Here is an 18,638-nt window from a genome sequence, read left to right as displayed (position 1 = left end):
TTGGAGTTAAATGAGTGACCTTTCTTGAGCCATTTTAGAGATTTCTGGGGGCAATACAAAAGAGGCATTGCTTTTATGGTGAAAGTATGAGAAGGGAGACCACAAGGCTGGAAGAAGAGGCGTCCCTGATACTCCTGTGGATTTTCTCTCTTGAGGCAGACAGTTTAGCCTTGACTGACAATAGGCCTGGCTCCTGGAGCCCTGGTGGCAGAGTGGTTAAGAGCTGTGACTGCTAACCAAAAGATCAGCAGTTTGAATCTACCACCTGCTCCTTGGAAACCCTATAGGGCAGTTCTACTTTGTCCTATAGGGTCATTATGAGTTGGAATTGACTCAACGGCAATGGGTTTGGTTCTTTTTTTTTTTTTAAACTGAACCTGATGATTAACAAAAGCAAAAAGCGTGGGAATGTAGGCTTCTAGAGGAGAAGTATACTTACGGTATAGTCTCTCACCATTTGCATTTCTTTCCAGAGGAGGAAACACTAGTCTAATTGGTCAGGCTTCAGAGTGCTGATCGGGCTATATTTTCTTGTGGGATAGTCACACTCATTCATTCTATGATGAGGAAGTGGTAAACCAACGCAGAGTCCTTTCCTATGTTGACACCCTCTTCTCTAATTTTGACTTCAGCTGGCCTCACTCCTTCTCAGTGGCCACAAGGAACAGTGGGAGGTGTTTGGTTGAATCACCAGGCTGTCATTATCACTTCAGTCCCAGTTCAACTCAGAAGCTGAGCTAAGGATGCTCACCGCACAGTTGTCCAGGCTAAAATTCAGCTCTCACAGTGATACTGATGGGTTGGTGGGTGGGGGTGAAGCAGTATGAATTAGCAGACTCTAGTTCCTTTGCTCCCTCTTTAGACTCCACGAAGTATCATCTTTGAGGCCGTCTGTGCTAACCCTGGCCCTGGACAGTCCACTTCCATGTTCAGACTATACCTGTCACTCCCGTTCTGGCATTACCATGTCATTATAACACAGGGAAGAGTTTGACCTCTTAGGGTAACTAGTTTAGTGCCTATGCAGTCTTTTCTTGGTGACAATCCTGATGAGAGTTGATTTTTTTAAGGTATGCACAAACAACAAAACTGTGCATGGATTGGACTCCACCTTCCATTATTCCTTAGAGATGCCACTGATGTTAAACTGAAGTACCTGTTTTTTCACTGTCCTTGTAAGGTTTTTTTTTTTCATGTACTCATTTCTCAAAGATTTTTTAAAATTGATTCGTTGTTGTTGTTGAGAATATACACAGCAGAACATACACCAATGCAACAATTTCTACATCTATGATTCAGTGACATCGATTACTTTCTTCAAGTTGGCAACCATTCTCGCCCTCCTTTTCCAAGTTGTTCCTTCCCATTAACATAAACTCACCACCCCCTAAGTTTCCTATCTAATCTTTCAAGTTGCTGTTGTCAATTTGATCTCATTTAGATAGCTCTTAAAAGAACACAGTGCTCAAGGAAGACATTCGTTACTAATTAAACTAAACTATTGATTGGTTTAAAGAAGACTTTAGGGGATATTTTTGGTTTAAAGTTTAATGATTATCTCAGGGCAATAGTTTCAGAGGTTCATCCAGCCTCAAATACCTTTTTAACCTGAGCACACAGCTGTATTTTATGTTCATTTCCCTCCTCATCATTATACTCCCCAACATCTATTTGGGAGGAGGCCACCTCACCTTGTTTCTCCCTCAATGCTTTGCTTCCTTCTTTCTTGTGTTTCCAGGTAGCTGGAAGAGTGAGTGCACCAGTTCTTCTATTTCTCAGTCATGTGCATTTGGGTTCTCTTATGTTTTCAGTCTTGAGTGCCAGGCTGGTTGAAAGTTTTGTCTTGAGCTGATGGGGAGAGACAGCTTCCTCATCCTTGGCCCTCAGGCATGCTCTCTAGCCCTGTTTGCCAGAGAGTTCTGCACTGGTCTTTCAAGTCTGCAAATAACAAAGTGGTACCTTGCTTCCCACTTGCCCTTTTGTGCAGAATCTTTCACAAACTCATGGGGAGGAGGGTAGGATTGGGCATTTTTGAATTCATATACAGGTGCTATTCAAATCCCACCATTATGTCTGGAAGAAAATACACTAAGCTGGGAAATAGAGTCTTTGAAGATGTTATCGATTAAGTTAATGTGAGGTCATACTGGAGTAGGGCGGGTCCTAATCCAGTCTGAGGAGTGTCCTATAAAAGAGAAGAGACACAGAGGAAGAATGGCCATGGATGGGTTATGGTAGTGAGACACAGGAGGTTATCCGCAATAATTGAGGTGATAAAGACCTGAGCTGAAGAAATGGCAGCGGGGGAAGAAGAGAAGGAAGACATTAGTGTAGGAGAATTGACAGGGCTTCAGAACTGACTGGAGGTAAAAATTGGTCCTAAGAGGGATGAGCAAGCAGAAATGTCAGAAATAGGGGGCAAAAGGATAACTGAAAAGATGGAAGATAAGGGCAACAACAAAAGAAAAAGATTAAATAAGAAAATATGATTAGAGAAAAAAAAGAGTTTAAGAAATGTAAAAAGTTGTCGGAAACAGTCTTGTAGATAAAATTTTAAAACTCTACTTGCCTGTCTAATTCTCCTTTCCTTGGGCACTGCCCCCATCTATGTGGAGGCTGACATATGTTTACGGAAAGCCAACACTAGTCCAAATGGGTAAGGCCTTTGGAAGGAGCTGGGCCTTGTGTTTCAAAAGTGACTTTAATTGATGACCAGGTCAATTGCTCCAAGATTATTATGGTTTCTGGGATCTCTGTGCCCTAATCAACCCCTAAGTAATGATGCAGGTTGAGCCTTGTCTTCCTGGTGATGCCTTCACTGACTCCTGCTGTCCTGGTTTGGGTTTCTCTGGCAGCAGAGCCTGAGAAGAGGGCTTGGGAGGGTCTTTGTTTCCTAGTGGTACTGTAACAAAATACCACCAACTAGATGTTTATAAAAACAGAAATTTGTTGTCTCACAGTCCGGAGACTAGAAGTCCAAATTAACATTTATTGGCTGGACCATGCTCCCTCTGAAGTCTCTAGATCCTTTCTTGTCCTTCCCTGCTTCTGTGGTCCTAGTGCTCCTTGGCTTATGGATGAATCTTCACATGGTCATCCTTCCTCAGTCTGTCTCTCTGTATCTCATCTCCTCTTTTAGAAGACGCCACTCAGAATGGATTAGGACTCACTCTGCTCCGATATGACTGCATGTTAACTTAGCTGATAACATCTTTGAAGATCCTATTTCCAAACAAGGTCACGTTCTCAGGTACCAGGGGTTAGGACTTGAGCATATATTTTGGGGGGACACAATTCAATCCACAGCAGGAGGTGATCCCTGGAAGCAGAAGTGAGGGGGCAGAGAGAATGGGACAGGGATAAGGAAAGCTGGTATGGGGTGCTTTATGGAGGTCTCTGTTGTGGTGACAGAGACTTGAGTCTCCTGGGGCTCCTGAGAAGGCCTCCCAAAACTATCCATTGGAAAAGAGGAGGCTGCAGTATTTCTCCAGCATTTCTCCTCCTCTCCCCCATTGGTGGAGGGTTGTCTCAGGAAGTGTTAGTGTCCCTCATTTCTGGGCTGACGACTCTGGGGCAGAAAGTGAAAAGATGGTAGTCTTGAGGTGGGGTACTGTCAGTGTTCAGGATTGCAGGACCGTCACGGGTGGGATGAGGGGACATGGTCAGGCCCTCAGGTGTCTGCATAGCTAATTACGCCCTCTTCTGGGCCGACATCTAGGGTGCACTTCACACGGGATAGTGCTGGTAGTCAGCCGATATGCACCAGTTGTTCAGGTATGGTTGGTAGATAGCCACAGCCCCAATCCTCTGAGGGCCCCTATCTCCCTACCCTGTGCCCCCTTTCCCAGCCCTCAGCTTCTCCTTCCAGATGGTTACATAATTCAGCAACTGAAGGGTTAATTCCAAACAGATCCCTGCTCTAGCATGAAGTATGTTCTGATTGGTTGGAGCCTGTACCCTGTTGGTTGTAAAATATTTTGAATATTGCCCCTGGTTGTAATCATCTTCTCACTGGTCTGTCTCTCACCAGATCAGTGTTCCTTCAAGGCAAGGACTGTCTTATGTATTTTTATATTCCTATCACCCAGTATAGGGTGTGCCACATTTAGCAACTCATTCATAGGAACAGAAGTTGTGCCAAAATGAAAATATCCGTTTAATACTAAGGTTAACCAAAGCATGGCTAAAGTTAGATACTATTGTGAACATGGCTTAAGACGAATTGACATAAGAACAATGAATATTTCTAAGTCTTACTTTTACCTTGGGCATAATTTTATTCTAAATTGTAACCTAAATCCATTGAAAAGCTGGGTTCTGAAGATAATATCTTACAGACTTTGGTTCTTTGAGAGCAAATTTGACATTTAGAAATGACTCAGATTTGTTCGGAGATAAGTCTAGCAAATTCTAGTAGTTCTTCAAAATGAGAAATACTGTTTTAGATCATAAATAAGGTGTATGACTCTGAAGTAAGGAGTCTTTTTTTTTTCTTTTGTTGTTCTAAGCTGAACTGGAAGGCAATTCCAAAGGATGAAGTCCAAAAATACTTGAGCAATGGAAGATTTGTTAAAAACAAGTATACAGCCTCCCAAGGTGACACTTTAAAAGTAAACACTTGTTGGGATGTGTACGTTGAGTATGATCAGTCATGTGACATTATGGCCACAGTTTACATGTAGGTGAGCAAACACATTTCCAAAGGCTGAGACCCATCACTATCTTCTCCCTCCTGAATTAAACAGATTCAATATTTAAGAAACCACAGAACGGCACATGGAGAATGCAGAGCATGATGGGAACACATCCTGCTCCGGATTTTCTCACTTTTAAAGTTGCTAAGTGTCACAAGACCCTCTGGCACAAGAATGTCATAAGTCAGTGGTTCGTTATGAATTCCAGAATAGAAAATGACTCAGGGATTCCAAGTGGCACATGCCGATAAAATAGAAGGAAAAGATCCAGTTGTACTTCTTCAGGATGAAAGTCAACCATCAGAAATTCAGTTTTCAATGTTAATTTGACTTTGAGGCACGTGACAATAGCCAGAGTGCCCCCCCCCCCAACCCCAGCAACACGAGCACACACACACACACATTTTCTTGGATATTCAGGCTTGTCAGAGACTCATTCCTTTAATCAAGGTTTCTCAATCTCAGCACTATTGATGTTTTGAGCCTGATACTTCTTAACACCACCCCCTCAAGTTGTGACAACCCAAAATAGTCCGAGAAGCACTGATTTAAGTGGCGGTCAAATCATTGAACACATCTCCTGAGAATACCAGTTACCAGTTGCTATTGAGTTGATGCTGACTCATGGCGACCCCATGTGCATCAGATGAGAACTGTGTGCTCCATAGGGTTTTCAATGGCTGATTTTTCGGAAGTAGATCACTAGGGCTTTCTTCTGAGTTGCCTGTGGGGGGGACTTGAATCTCCACCTTTTGTTTAGCAGCCAAGCGCTTGGCCATTTGCACCACCCAGGGACTCCTGAGAATAAGATGACTTAAATGGTAGAGAGGTGTGCCCTGTCTTCCACAGCAGTGCAGAGCACTCTGTAAATGGTGTGGTTTTGTGAGATACTAGTGGGAAGCCTGGCTGTTGTACCTGAAGGCCATCCCAAGCATGGTTTTGTGGCGCGAGGCGGCTTTTAGCTGGTGTTCCCTAGTCTTTTGTGACTTCTGTGTGGTTTGAGGAAAGGAGCACAGACTTCAGATTCTGATGATTCTGGGCTCAGATCCTGCTCTTTGAGTGAGTTACCCAGTCCTTCCGAGCATGGGTTTTCCCTGTGTAAAATGGGGATCCAGAACTCATCTCTTGGAGTAGCTGTGAGGGTGAAATGAGATAATGCGTGAGGATATGACAAATCCTCATTTCCCTACTCTTCCCCACAACCTTCTGAGCCGGTTGTAGCAGACCGAGTTGGTGCTCTGCCCAGATCCCTTTGGGCCCCTTCTACATTTCTGTGCACCCCTTCTCCAACATTTGTGTACTTTTACTTCTCAGGGCTGTGTTTCTTTTCAGAAGACTGCCCTTGGGCTACTGGAGCCACTTTACTCACAGGTAGAGAGTGGGAAGTGTCCCCAATGTCCCTCCTCCCCATGGCCTTTAGCTGATTGCTGCCAGCTGTAGAAATATGGAGCTTCTGTTCCCTTGCCTCAAGTCCAGGCTCTAAAGCATACTCTATACTTCAGAGCTCCTCTCTCCTCTGGATTCAGGCTCAGGCTGAGATTTTGCCTGAAATTACCCCCTTGCTTGGCTTCTTCCTGTTCTCTTACCTGCTTCCCCTATTCTCTCACTGTTTCTCCTGGGAGCACTTCCTTCATAAATCTCCTATACATGAATCACTGTCTCTAGGTCTGCTTCTGGGGAACTACGGAGTCTCTAAAAATGGCCACCATCAAGTCCTTCCTTTCCTATACATGCCTGTTATTCCTCACATCAAAAAACAGAATCTAATCTCCCTCCACTGAATCTTGGCTGGACTTGGTGACTTGCTTAACTAATAGAACGTAGCAGAAGTAATGTTCTGAGAGGGCTAGGTCACAAGAAGCCTCGTAGCTTCTACCTGGGTCTCTTGGGAGATTCCCTCTTGGACCCCAGCCTCCAGGCTGTGACAAGCCTAAGACCCATTGAAAGGACGCTTATAGTTGCCTCACTGCCCTAATCAGTAGCCCTAGCTGAGCTCCCAGCCAACAGCTGCCATCTATTGCCAGTCATGTGAGTGAATCATCTTGGGCATCCAGCCCAGCTGAGCCTTCAAATGGCTCCAGCTCCAGCCACCATCTGACTGTAACCACATGAGAGACGCCGAGTGCGAGCTACCTAGCTGAGCCAGTTGAATCACAGAATCATAAGAGATTGTAATAAATTTTCGTTTTAAGCAACTGAGTCTTGGAGTTATTTCACAGTGATAGATACCTAAAGCAGAACTGGATTGAAGACTCCAGGTATAAGGAGATTCTGCCAGAGGGCTTCAGATTGAGCCAAGTTATGTGCCCAGCTGTACTAAGGAGGAAGTTCTGAGGACAGCTCTGCATGGGTGAGGGGTAGTGGAAACGTTTCCAGCTACCTTGGGGATATGGTGACTTGTATATAGAATGTACCTTGAGCTACTCTGTTCCCCTGCAGAAGGGACTGGGGAGTGAGCTGTGTGTTCCTGTGTAATTTCTCTCTGCTGGCTCTCCCACAAGATGTTTACATGTTGCTCCTTCCACAGCTCAGCTAATTAGCTGGTGTGTCTTATTAGCTGCTTGCCTTCTAAAAATGGATTTGTGAAATGACACTTCCTTGCTCAAGAGCTTTATTAGCTTTCTGTGAGATGCTAGCACTTCATAAAAATCTCAGGCCCAAACCCCAATGATATGGAGACAAACATCCTCCCCAAACAAGCCTTACTGGATGTTCTGAGCAATCGATCCAGACAAGCCATCTGCTCAAGTTGCTGTCTCTCTGCCTGTGTCCTGGGTTGATTCAAAATGAGCTAAATTTTGAGTTGCAGTTTGAAATGTAGTAAAAACTCTGATCAGCCAGGGCAGGCACATGGGGTGGAGGGAGTGGGTGTGACAAGGGTCCAAGGTGAAGTTTTGGAGACCAGGGAAGATGAATGTAATCCTGTGCTGATATGTGTCTTACTTGACCCTGACTCATCTCTAGTGTGTATGTGTGTTGGGGGGGGGGGGCGGTGGTGGTGTAACCAAAACAATAACAAAATAACAAGTAATGGAAGGTAACTATTTGTAATGTGAGTCTCCCTACACTCTTTCATACCCATTCATGGCAGGACGGAAGCCAGAGGCTTGGACGTGAGGGGAAGAGGGATGGGGGCTGGCTGCTTCTCTGCCCGGTCCAGAGTCCTGGCCCAGCATATCATAGATTCATCATTGGTAGAGGTGACACTGGCGCATATCCTCCTCCTCTGGCTTCTGAAGCCCCAGGCTCTGGGGAACAGATGGTAGGTGAGGAGATTTGTAGATCAGAATGAACTTCTCCCCCACCTCAGGTTCACTATCAAAGCACATCCCCAGACCAACCTTGTCATCAACCTGGGATGTTTGGGGTATGAGGCCATGCCCTGGGGAGGACATGAATCAGGAGACCTCAGCTTCAGTCATACACACCATGATGACGCTAGGCCCAGCTGAGCCTCCAGGCCTGGTAGGTAACAGGACCACCACGTTTTGTAACTCTAATGCTGCTGTTCATACTGTAGTCTGTGTGAACTGGAGTTGGGCAGTGCACAACCTATGTGGCTGTGCTTAGTGGTCCTAATGGAAAAGGGGTCAGCAGGCGCTTCTGCCAATAGCACTGGACAGGGTCCTAGAAGACTGTTTCTACTTCACCTTTGAGCCCTGATCATGCCATTCCCCTGCTCAACAGCTTCAGAGTGGAAGTCCTCAGTACTGCTCCATGCCCTGGTTTACATGATATAGCGCCTTACTACCTCTCTGTCTTCATCTCCAGTCTCCTCTCTTCTCTCACTCTGCTCCAGCCACACTAGTCTCCTTGCTGATTTTCAAATATACCAGGTGTCCACCTTCCTTGGGGCTTTTTTCCTTCTGCCTGGAATACTTTCCCCCCGGATATCTGCATGGTGTACTTTATTCTGATCTGTGCTCAAATACCACCTCCTCAAAGAGGCCTCCCCTCTCTACCCAGTCCAAGATGCTCTCTATCGCCGCACCTGCTCAGTGTTATACCATAGCACTTACCACCACCAGACAGTGTCTTGCATTCTTTTTTTGTTTATGGAGGGCAGGGTCTTTGCGTGTCCTTTCACTGCTCTATCTCCAAGCCTTAGGACAGTGCCTAATATATAACAGAGGGACTCAATATGTATTGGATAAACAAATGAGTGAATAAACCTCGGGCCTGCTGATTATGCACTGTGTGGCCTTGGACAAATCACTTTTCCTCTCTTAGTGCCCATGTGTTCCATGAGGCGATGACAGTGTCCACTAGGGCCTGCAGTCCTGGCCAAGCATTTTGCTTCCCTCCTCTTTTAGGCAAAGGATGTTGGAAGATACCGGACCCCATGTAGGCTGTGTGGAGGGGACCAGAGGTCGAGGAAGGGAGCAGTGAAAATCAGGAGATGGAGAGGAGGGATGATGTAGAAAATACTGACTCAGGGTAGCTTCCAGCCTAGGTGACATAAAAGGGTTCTCCAGGTTGGCTATGTCAGAGCAGGCTGAGAAGTCTCACCATGAGTGGGGAGCCCAGGTTAGGCATGAAGGCAGGGGATGAAGAGAGTGGCTGAGATGGTGGACAGTTGTACATTAGGCCCACAGATCTGTGGGAACAAGAGAAACCATGAAAATCTTAGTCAAAAACCCACAAACCATCTTGTGTAGGGTCTTTCCATAGTGTTAAAGTTATTTCCTTTACAATGCTCTTACTGATTATATAAAAGAGATAGTCTTGTATGACGCTGGTATGTTTTACCACCTCTTCGTAATCTCTCTTTGCAGTAAAGAGTCATAGATCTCAGACTCAGTCTTCAGCGAGCAAAATTTCCAGATGGAATTTAGTAACCTCATTTTGTTCTACTTGTAAGTATTTTTTGTGATTACCTTCTATTTATGGCAAATTGTACTGAGTTCTGACTTGTCTTGAAAAGCTGGGAGATCTGGAAAGCCCACGCCTTCTTTCTCTTGGGGTCACAATTGACTGAGATGAGGAGTGGCCCCGCACTTTAGGTAGGGGGAGCTCCCGAATCACCCGGACTCCCCTTTTTCTCACAGCTCCCCACCTCATTCACTTTATGGTCTTGCAAATGCTGAGAGCTTAAGGGCTCGCCCAGTCACGTAGGGTATGTCCTGGATTAGAGCTCAGGTTTGTTGGAAGAGGGATTCTTAAACAAGCATGGATATCAGCAGCTTTTTCAAAATGCTTGTGTGAGTTGTTTAGAAACTCTCCAGGTGTTTTTGATAAGCTCCCCCTGGTTTGATTACACTGCATCGGGCTATAGTGAAAGACTTCAAAAGAGGTCTGCCTACTCACCTATAACCTTTCTGTATGTTATCTGTTGTTGTTAGTTGCTGTGGAGTCAGCTCCGAACCATGGCAACCCCATGTACAACAGAACAAAACGTTGCCTGGTCCTGCACCATCTTCACCATCATTGGTATGCTTGAGTGCATTCTTGCGGCCACTGTGTATTCTGATGCCTTCTAACCTAGAGGGCTCATCTTCCAGCACTGTACTGGACAGTATTCTATTGTGATCCATAGGGTTTTCATTGGCTAATTTTTGGAATCAGATCACCAGACCTTTCTTTGTAGTCTGTGTTAGCCTGGAAGCTCCAGTGAAACCTGCCCACCAAGGGTCACTCTGCTGACATTTGAAAAACTAGCGGCATAGCGTCCATCATCACAGCAGCATGCAAGCCACCACACTATGACAAACTGACAGATGAGTGGTGGGTGTGTCTGTTTGGGTTCTTTAATAGTAGTCAGCAGAAACTGACATTTGTTTATTTAATTAATAAAAGGGATTCATTGGAAGGATGTTGGGTAGTTGATAGACTCATAGAAAAAGCTGACCAACCAGGCTATGGGAACAAGAAAAACCATGAAAATCTTAGTCAAAAACCCATGAGCCATCCTGTCTGGGGTCTTTCAATCAGATATCTCAGCTCTTTGTCACTCCACTCCAAATTCTAATTTCTAGAAGAATCACAATGGTCTAGGTTGAGACATGTTCCTATCGCTTGGCAAAGTGGGGTGGTGGGGTACCTTAACCCATCAAGACCCCAAAGGAGAAGCTGAGTTTTATTATCAAAGCAGGAGGAAAGGATGCTTGGAAGGTGTAAACAGCAGATGCCTATTACACCCTGTGAAGGTCTTCCCAGATACAATTAAAACTATACAACTGTTTCCCTCTTGGCTTGTTTTAGGGGCACTGGTTGAAGGGATAATTTCCTATCTGCAGAAGAGGATCCTGAGTCCGAGATGTCAGTGAGACACCATCCGAGCTTCAGGAGGAATCCTGGGCAGACACTGTAAGGGAACCTATCTGTGTTTCTTGACTCTTCTTGATAACTTTGGGACTGATTCTCTGGCAGTTTGAGGAAAAAGCACCGGTCACTCCATTTGGTCACTCCATTTTCATTGCCCCTTAGTTTCTTGAGATTCAGAAAGGGAAATCTTGATCTTGAGCCTTGAGATGATTCTTAGAACCTTCCCTGCCCTGACTGGTGACCAAAAACAAAAAGCCAAAGCCATTGCCGTTGAGTCAATTCCAATTCATAGCGACCCTATAGGACAGAGTAGAATTGCCCTATAGGGTTTCCAGGGAGTGTCTGGTGGATTTGAACTGCCGACCTTTTGGTTAATAACTGAGCACTTAACCACTGTGCCACCAGGGCTCCCTGACTGGTGACAGAATTCCCTATTTCCAGAGTGAGCCATTAACTGGTGGACCCAGGTGACCCCTGAGCAGAGCCGATTTGAATAGGACACTCCTTGCAATGAGAAAACTAGCTCAAGTCTTTTCAAGGGTAATTTTGGCTATAATACTGAACTTTGGCCTTGGCTCACCATTTACAGCTGGAACTATGCAACTAATCTTGTTTCCCTCTTTGCTTAGATTGCCAGGGTGTTTTGAATGATAGCAACTGTGCAGGACTTAAGAAGTGCATCTTTGCTGAGATTTTTTTTCCTCCCAGCCCACACATCCAATTCTGTTTTCTATTTTCTCCTGCTCCTTCTGTTCATTGCACTATTTTATAATATGCATTCTCTATTATCAGCTTCAATCCCTTTATGGGGAAAGGCTAGGTTGAAATAACATAGTCTCTCCTGTAATAGTTATTCTCTGGGTGTTTTTAAGAAAGGGTCTCAAATTCTCTGCACCTCATTTTTCTATAAAAGGCCTTGCCAACTTCACTGGGTTATTTTAAGGGTCAAGTGAATTAATGTGCATTAAAGGAATTTGTACAGCAATATAATCATACAAAATATTATTACATGTTGTAGCAGCAGCGTGATTAAGAGTGAGAATTGGATGAGGCATATGTGGATTTTACTTTGGTTCTGAGAGTCAGCCAAGTAAAAGGAGAGAAAAACCAGGAGACAGTGGCAATATTTCCAAACTGAGGAGAGACAGGTCGTCAGCTTTGGGCCTTTCTAAATTCACATCGTGAAGAATTGGTGGTTCAATGGTAGAATTCCCACTCCCATGCAGGAGACCTGGGTCTGATTCACAGCCAATGTACCTCATGCCCAGCCACCACCCATCTGTCAGTGGAGGCTTGTGTGTTGCTATGATGCTGAACAAGTTTCAGTAAATCGTTCAGATTTAAAAAAGACTAGGAAGAAAGGCCTGGCAATCTACTTTAAAAAATCAGCCTTCAAAAACCCTATGGAGTTACAGACCATTTTGATCAAAGATTCTGTAGAAGAATCTTGATCAAAAGAGGGAAAATGCAGAACAGAATTTCAAATTCTCATGGACTTCAGACTTCCTGGAGCCATGAAGTTTGGATGAACCCCTGAAACTGTTCCCCTGAGATAGTCTTTAAACCTTTGTCGTGGATTGAATTGTGTCCCCTCAAAATATGTATCAACTTGGCTAGGCCATGATTCCCAGTATTGTGTGGTTACCCTCCATTTTCTGATCTGATGTAATTGTCCTATGTGTTGTAAATCCTAATCTCTGCCTGTGGTTAATGAGGCAAGATTAGGTTATGTTAAGGAGGATTAGGGTTGGATGCAACACCCTTACTCAGGTCACAGCCCTGATCCAATGTAAGGGGAGCTTCCCTGGGGTGTAGCCTGCATCACCTTTTATCTTACAAGAGATAAAAAGAGAGAGAAATGAGCAGAAAGAACGGGAGCTACTACTACCAAGAAAAGAAGAGTGGAGTACATCCTTTGGACTCAGGGTCCCTGCGCTGAGAACCTCCTAGAGCCAGGAGAAGGTTGATGAGGACCTTCCCCTACAGCAGACAGAGAAAGCTTTCTGCTAGAGCTGGCACCCTGATTCAGACTCTTAGCTTCCTGAGTTGTGAGAGAATGAATTTCTGCCGTTAAAGCCATCCACTGTGGTATTTCTGTTATAGCAGCACTCAATAACTAAGACAACCTTAAACCAAAAATATCCCCTGAAGTCTTCTTAAAACCAAACAATAGCTTAACTAGTAAAAAATGTTTTCCTTGAGCATTAAGGTCTTTAAAAACTATCTATATGGGATCAAGTTGACAATAGCAACTCGAAAGACTAGATAGAAACCTTAGGGGGCAGTGAATTAATGTTAATGGGGGAGGACCAACTCAGAAAAGGAGGGTGAAGATGATTGCACAACTCAAAGACTGTAATCACTGTCACTAAACGGCACATGTAGAAACTATTGAATTGACGTATGTTTTGCTGTGTATATTCTCTGCAATAACAACAAAATAAATAAAATTTTAAAAACAGAAAGCAAAATAAAAACTTTTTAAGACATTAAAAAAAAAGAAGAAGAAAAGGAAACCCTATGGAGCGCAATCCTACTCTGACACACATGGGGTCGCCATGAGTCGGAAACAACAACGACTAGTAACTGGTTACTTACACAGAGTCAGTCCCATTTCATCTAAGAAAGCCTCTCATCTTCCCATGTAATAAAATTTCAGAGAGAGACAGCTCTTTGCCTGTAAAAATAATTTATTTTTCCCCCCAGGGATAATGACCACGTATGTCTTTTAAATAACTTTAGGGGAGATATTTCTCCTTTAATGGGTGTTGATACAATTGTCAGCACCTCTCTGAGAGTGGAGGGCTGTGAATCCCCTCCTTTGGGCCTGGACTGGTCTTGGAGATTTGCTCCTGCCAATATGGATGATCCCTTAGACCCTTCCAGTCCATGATGACCACGGCATGCCCAAGGAGATGTGGGCAGTCCAAGAAGAGCCACTGGTGAGCTGGTCGGAGGCGGCAGTTCAGGGACACTGGAAATCCCAGTTTCCCCTTGATGATAAACCACAATTCTTTTTTTTTTTAAATTGTACTTTAGCTGAAGGCTTACAGAGCAAACTAGATTCACATATTGTTTTGTGACATTGGTTACCAACTCCATGACATGTCAACACTCTCCCCTTCTCGACCTTGGATTCCCTATTACCATCTTTACTGTCCGCTCCTGCCTTCTAGTCCTTGCCCCTTGGCTGATGTGCCCCTTTAGTCTCGTTTTGTGTTATGGGCCTGTCCAATCTTTGGATGAAGTGTGAACCACAGGAGTGACTTCATTACGTGGACTAAAAGAATGTCTGAGGGCCATACTCTTGGGGTTTCTCCAGTCTCTGTCAGGCCAGTAAGTCTGATCTTTTTTTGTGAGTTAGAATTTTGTTCTACATTTTTCTCAAGCTCTGTCCGAGACCCTCTATTGTGATCCCTGTCAGAGCAGTCAGTGGTGGTAGCCGGGCACCATCTAGTTGTGCTGAACTCAGTCTGATGGAAGCTGTGGTAGTTGTGGTCTTTGTTTTTCTTCCCTTGTGTCTTTTGGTTTTCTTCATTCTCCCTTGCTCCTGACGGGGTGAGACCAGTGGAGTATCTTTGATGGCCGCTCACAAGATTTTAAGACCTCAGGCGCTACTCACTAAAGTAGAATGTAGAACATTTTCTTTATAAACTATGTTATGCCAGTTGAGCTAGATGTTCCCCAAGACCATAGTCCCCACAGCCATCAGCTCAGTAATTCAGTCCCTCAGGGAGTTTGGATGTGTCTATGGAGCTTCCATGACCTTGCCTTGGGCAAGTTGTGCTGGCTTCCCCAGTATTGTGTACTGTCTTACCCTTCACCAAAGTTACCACTTATCTATTGTCTATTTAATATTTCCCACCTAACCCCCATCCCTTATAACCAACAAAGAATATTTCTTTCTGTGTGTAAACCTTTTCATGAGTTTTTGTAGGAGTGGTGTCATACAATATTTGCCCTTTTGTGATTGACTTATTTCACTCAGCATAATGCCATCCAGATTCATCCATGATGTGAGATGCTTTGCAGATTCATCATTGTTCTTTATCTTTGCGTAGTACTCCATTGTGTGTATATACCATAGTTTGTTTATCCATTCATCTGTTGATGGGTTTCTAGGTTGTTTCCCTCTTTTTGCTATTGTGTCTATTCGTGTGACGACTCTTATTTCTCCAGGATATATTCCTAGGAGTAGGATTGCTGGATCATATGGAATTTCTATTTCTTGCTTTCTAAGGAAGTGCCATATTGTTTTCCTAAATGGTTGTGCCATTTTGCATTCCCACCAGCTGTACATAAGAGTTCCAGTCTCCTTGCAGCCTCTCCAACGTTTGTTATTTTCTGTTTTTTTGATTCGTGTCAGTAATGCCGGGGTGAGATGGTATCCTATTGTGGTTTTGAGTTGCAGTTCTCTAATGACTAGTGATCGCAAGTATTTCCTCCTGTGTCTGTTAGCCGCTTGAATGTCTTCTTTGGTGAAGTGTCTGTTTCCTTTGCCCATTTTTTTTTTTTTAAAAGTCTACAGATTTTATTTATTTTATTTTATTTTTTTCAGGTATATTCTTTCTTTTGCCCATTTTTTAATTGAATTATTTGTCTTTTTGTTGTAGAGGTGTTGGATTTTCTTGTACATTTTAGAAATTAGACCTTTGTCTGACTTGTAATGTCCAAATTTTTTTTCCCAGTCTGTAGGTTCTCTTTTTACTCTTTTGGTGAAGTCTTCTGATGAGCATAAGTGTTTAATTTTTAGAAGATCCCAGTTATCTAGCTTATCTCCTACAGTTTGTGTGTTGTCGGTTATGGTTTGTATCCTGTTAATGCCGTGTATTAGGACCTCTAGCGTTAATACTATTTTTAATTCTATGATCTTAATAGTTTTTGGTTTTATATTTAGGTCTTTAATCCATTTTGAATTAGTTTTTGTGTATGGTGTGAGATATGGGTCCTGTTTAATTTTTTTGCAGATGGACATCCAATTTTGCCAGCACCATTTGTTAAAAAAAACTGTCTTTTCCCCATTTGATGGACTTTGGGCCCTTGTTGAAGATGAGGTGAGTGTAGGTGGATGGATTTACATCTGGGTTCTCAATTCTGTTCCACTGGTCAATGTGTCTGTCATTGTACCAGTACCAGGCTGTTTTGACTACTGTAGCTGTATCGTAGGTTCTGACGTCAGGTAGTGCGAGTCTTTCCACTTTATTCTTCTTTTTCAGTAGTGCTTTACTTACCCAGGACCTCTTCCCTTTCCACATAAAGTTTTTCCATCTCTTTAAAGAATGCTGTTGGTATTTGGTTTGGGATTGCATTGGATTTGTAGACTGCTTTGGGTAGAATTGACATTTTTACAGTGTTGAGTCTACCTATCCATGAGCATGGTGTGTTTTTTCGTTTATGTAGATCTCTTTTGGTTTCTTGCAGTAGTATTTTGTAGTTTTCTTTGTATAGGTCTTTTACATCCCTGGTTAGATTTATTCGTAAGTATTTTATTTTTTTAGGGGCTATTATAAATGGTATTGTTTTCCTGATTTCCTTTTCATCATTCTCTTTATTGGTGTATAGGAATCCAACTGATTTTTGTATGTTTCTCTTGTATCCTGCTACTGTGCTGTATCTATTAGTTTCAGTAGTTTTCTCGTGGAATCTTTCAGGTTTTCTATGTGTAGTGTCATATCATCTACCAGTTTAACTTCTTCGTTACCAGTTTGGATGCCCTTTATTTCTTTTTCTTGCCTTATTGCCCTAGCTAGGACTTCCAGCACAATGTTAAATAGGCGTGGTGATAAACAGCATCCTTGTCGTATTCCTGTTCTCAAGGGGAATGTTTTCAGCCTCTCTCCATTAAGAATGATGTTGGCTGTTTGTTTTGTATAGATACCCTTCATTATGTTGAGGAATTTCCCTTCTATACCTATTTTATTGAGAATTTTTATCAGGAATGGGTGTTGAACTTTGTCAGATGCCTTTTCTGCATCGGTTGAGATGATCATGTGATTCTTTTATTTTATTTATGTGGTGTATTACATTGATTGATTTTCTAATGTTTAACCATCCTTACATACCTGGTATGAATCCACTTGGTTGTGGTGTGTTTTTCTTTCTGATATGATGCTTAATTCTATTGGCTAGAATTTTGTTGAGAATTTTTGCATCTATATTCATGACAGATATTGGTCTGTAATTTTATTTATTTATTTTTTTTGTGATGTCTTTACCTGGTTTTGGTATCGGCATTATGCTGGCTTCATAGAATGAATTTGGAAGTATCCCTTCCTTTTCTATGTTCTGAAATAGTTTGAGTGGTACTGGTGTAAGCTCTTCTTTGAATGTTTGGTAGAATTCTCCAGTGAAGCCATCCGGGCCAGGGCTTTTTTTGTTGGGAGCTTTTTTTTTTTTTAATTACCTTTTCAATCTCTTCTCTTATTATGAATCTGTTCAGATTTTCAACATCATTTTGTATTAGTTTGGGTAGGTAATGTGTTTCTAGGAATTTGTCCTTTTCCTCTAGGTTTTCAAATTTGTTTGGAGTATAGCTTGTCATAGTACTTTGTTATGATCCTTTTTATTTCAGTTGGGTCTTTTGTAATGTCCCCCATTTCATTTCTTATTTGGGTTATTTCCATCATCTCCTGTTTTTCTTTTGTCAATTTGGTTGGTGAAAACCACAGTTCTCATCATTATCTGTTATTCCTAATCCAGTCCCCTCTCTTTTCAGGCAAAACTAACCTTTGCTGGTGAAAGGGACATGGTGGTGGGTGGTCTGGCCTAACTATCCATCTAGCAGCTCTTTAGAACAGTATACTTTCTTGTTTGTTTGATGTTTACCTTGGAGGGGTACGGAGGAATTGGTTTCCTAATACATAAGAACACACTTACTTATTCATTTCCACTGGATGGATAGTTTGAAGAAATTCACCGAAATATTTACTGCTTTTCTATGACTCTTTCTTTTCTTCTATTTTATTTTAGATGAAGGTTTACAAACCAAATAGTCTCTCATTAAACAATTAATACACATATTGTTTTGTGGCATTGGTTTCCACTCCTGTGGCATGTCAACACTAGCCCCTTCTCGACCTTGGGTTCCCTGTTACCATGTCCCCTCCTGCCTTCTTGTCCTTGTCCCTGGGCTGTTGTGCCCATTTAGTCTCTCTTTTTTTTTTTATGGGCCTATGTAATCTTTGGCTGAAGGGTGAACCTCAGGCGTGACTTCTATACTGAGTTAAAAGGGAGTCCGGGGGACATACTCTTGGAGTTTCTCCAGTCTCTGTCAGACCAGTAAGTCTGGTCTCTTTTTTTTTTTATGAGTTAGAATTTTGTTTAACATTTTTCTCCAGCTCTGTCTGGAACCCTCTATTGTGATCCGTGTCAGAGCAGTCAGTGGTGGTAGCCGGGCACCATCTAGTTGTGCTAGACTTAGTCTGGTGGAGGCTGTGGTACTTGTGGTTCGACTCTTCTTTTTAAAGAAATTAAATTTCTAGCAGGTAAATTCTGCATATGGTTGAAAAGCATCAAGTAGAACTAACCAAAACAAAAAGCAAATCCACTGCCATCGAGTCGACTCCAACTCATAGCGACCCTGTCGGACATAGTAGAACTGCCCTGTTGGGTTTCCAAGGTTGTAAATCTTACAGAAGCAGACTGCCACATCTTTATCCCACAGAGCGGTTGGTGAGTTCA

At 43.0% G+C, this 18,638-nt stretch overlaps 1 long non-coding RNA gene across 4 annotated transcripts in view; it reads left to right on the top strand.

The window, feature by feature from the left end:
• The first annotated feature begins 3,139 nt into the window (after positions 1-3,139).
• LOC111820164 (uncharacterized) overlaps positions 3,140-18,638 on the top strand; it is a 91,337-nt gene continuing 75,838 nt past the window's right edge. For 3 of the 4 annotated variants that reach the window (XR_002823705.1, XR_002823712.1, XR_002823710.1), the window contains exons 1-4: positions 3,140-3,250; positions 4,509-4,596; positions 9,470-9,550; positions 10,896-11,000. This is a non-coding gene — a long non-coding RNA (uncharacterized LOC111820164). Of the gene's footprint in view, positions 3,251-4,508; positions 4,597-9,469; positions 9,551-10,036; positions 10,081-10,895; positions 11,001-18,638 lie in introns of those variants that run through there. The other variant, XR_002823713.1, reaches the window with a different exon arrangement.

Source organism: Trichechus manatus, unplaced genomic scaffold (genome assembly GCF_000243295.1).
Source record: "Trichechus manatus latirostris isolate Lorelei unplaced genomic scaffold, TriManLat1.0 scaffold00001, whole genome shotgun sequence".
NCBI classification, from domain to species: domain Eukaryota; kingdom Metazoa; phylum Chordata; class Mammalia; order Sirenia; family Trichechidae; genus Trichechus; species Trichechus manatus.
This window is presented reverse-complemented; position numbering and strand designations above follow the sequence as displayed.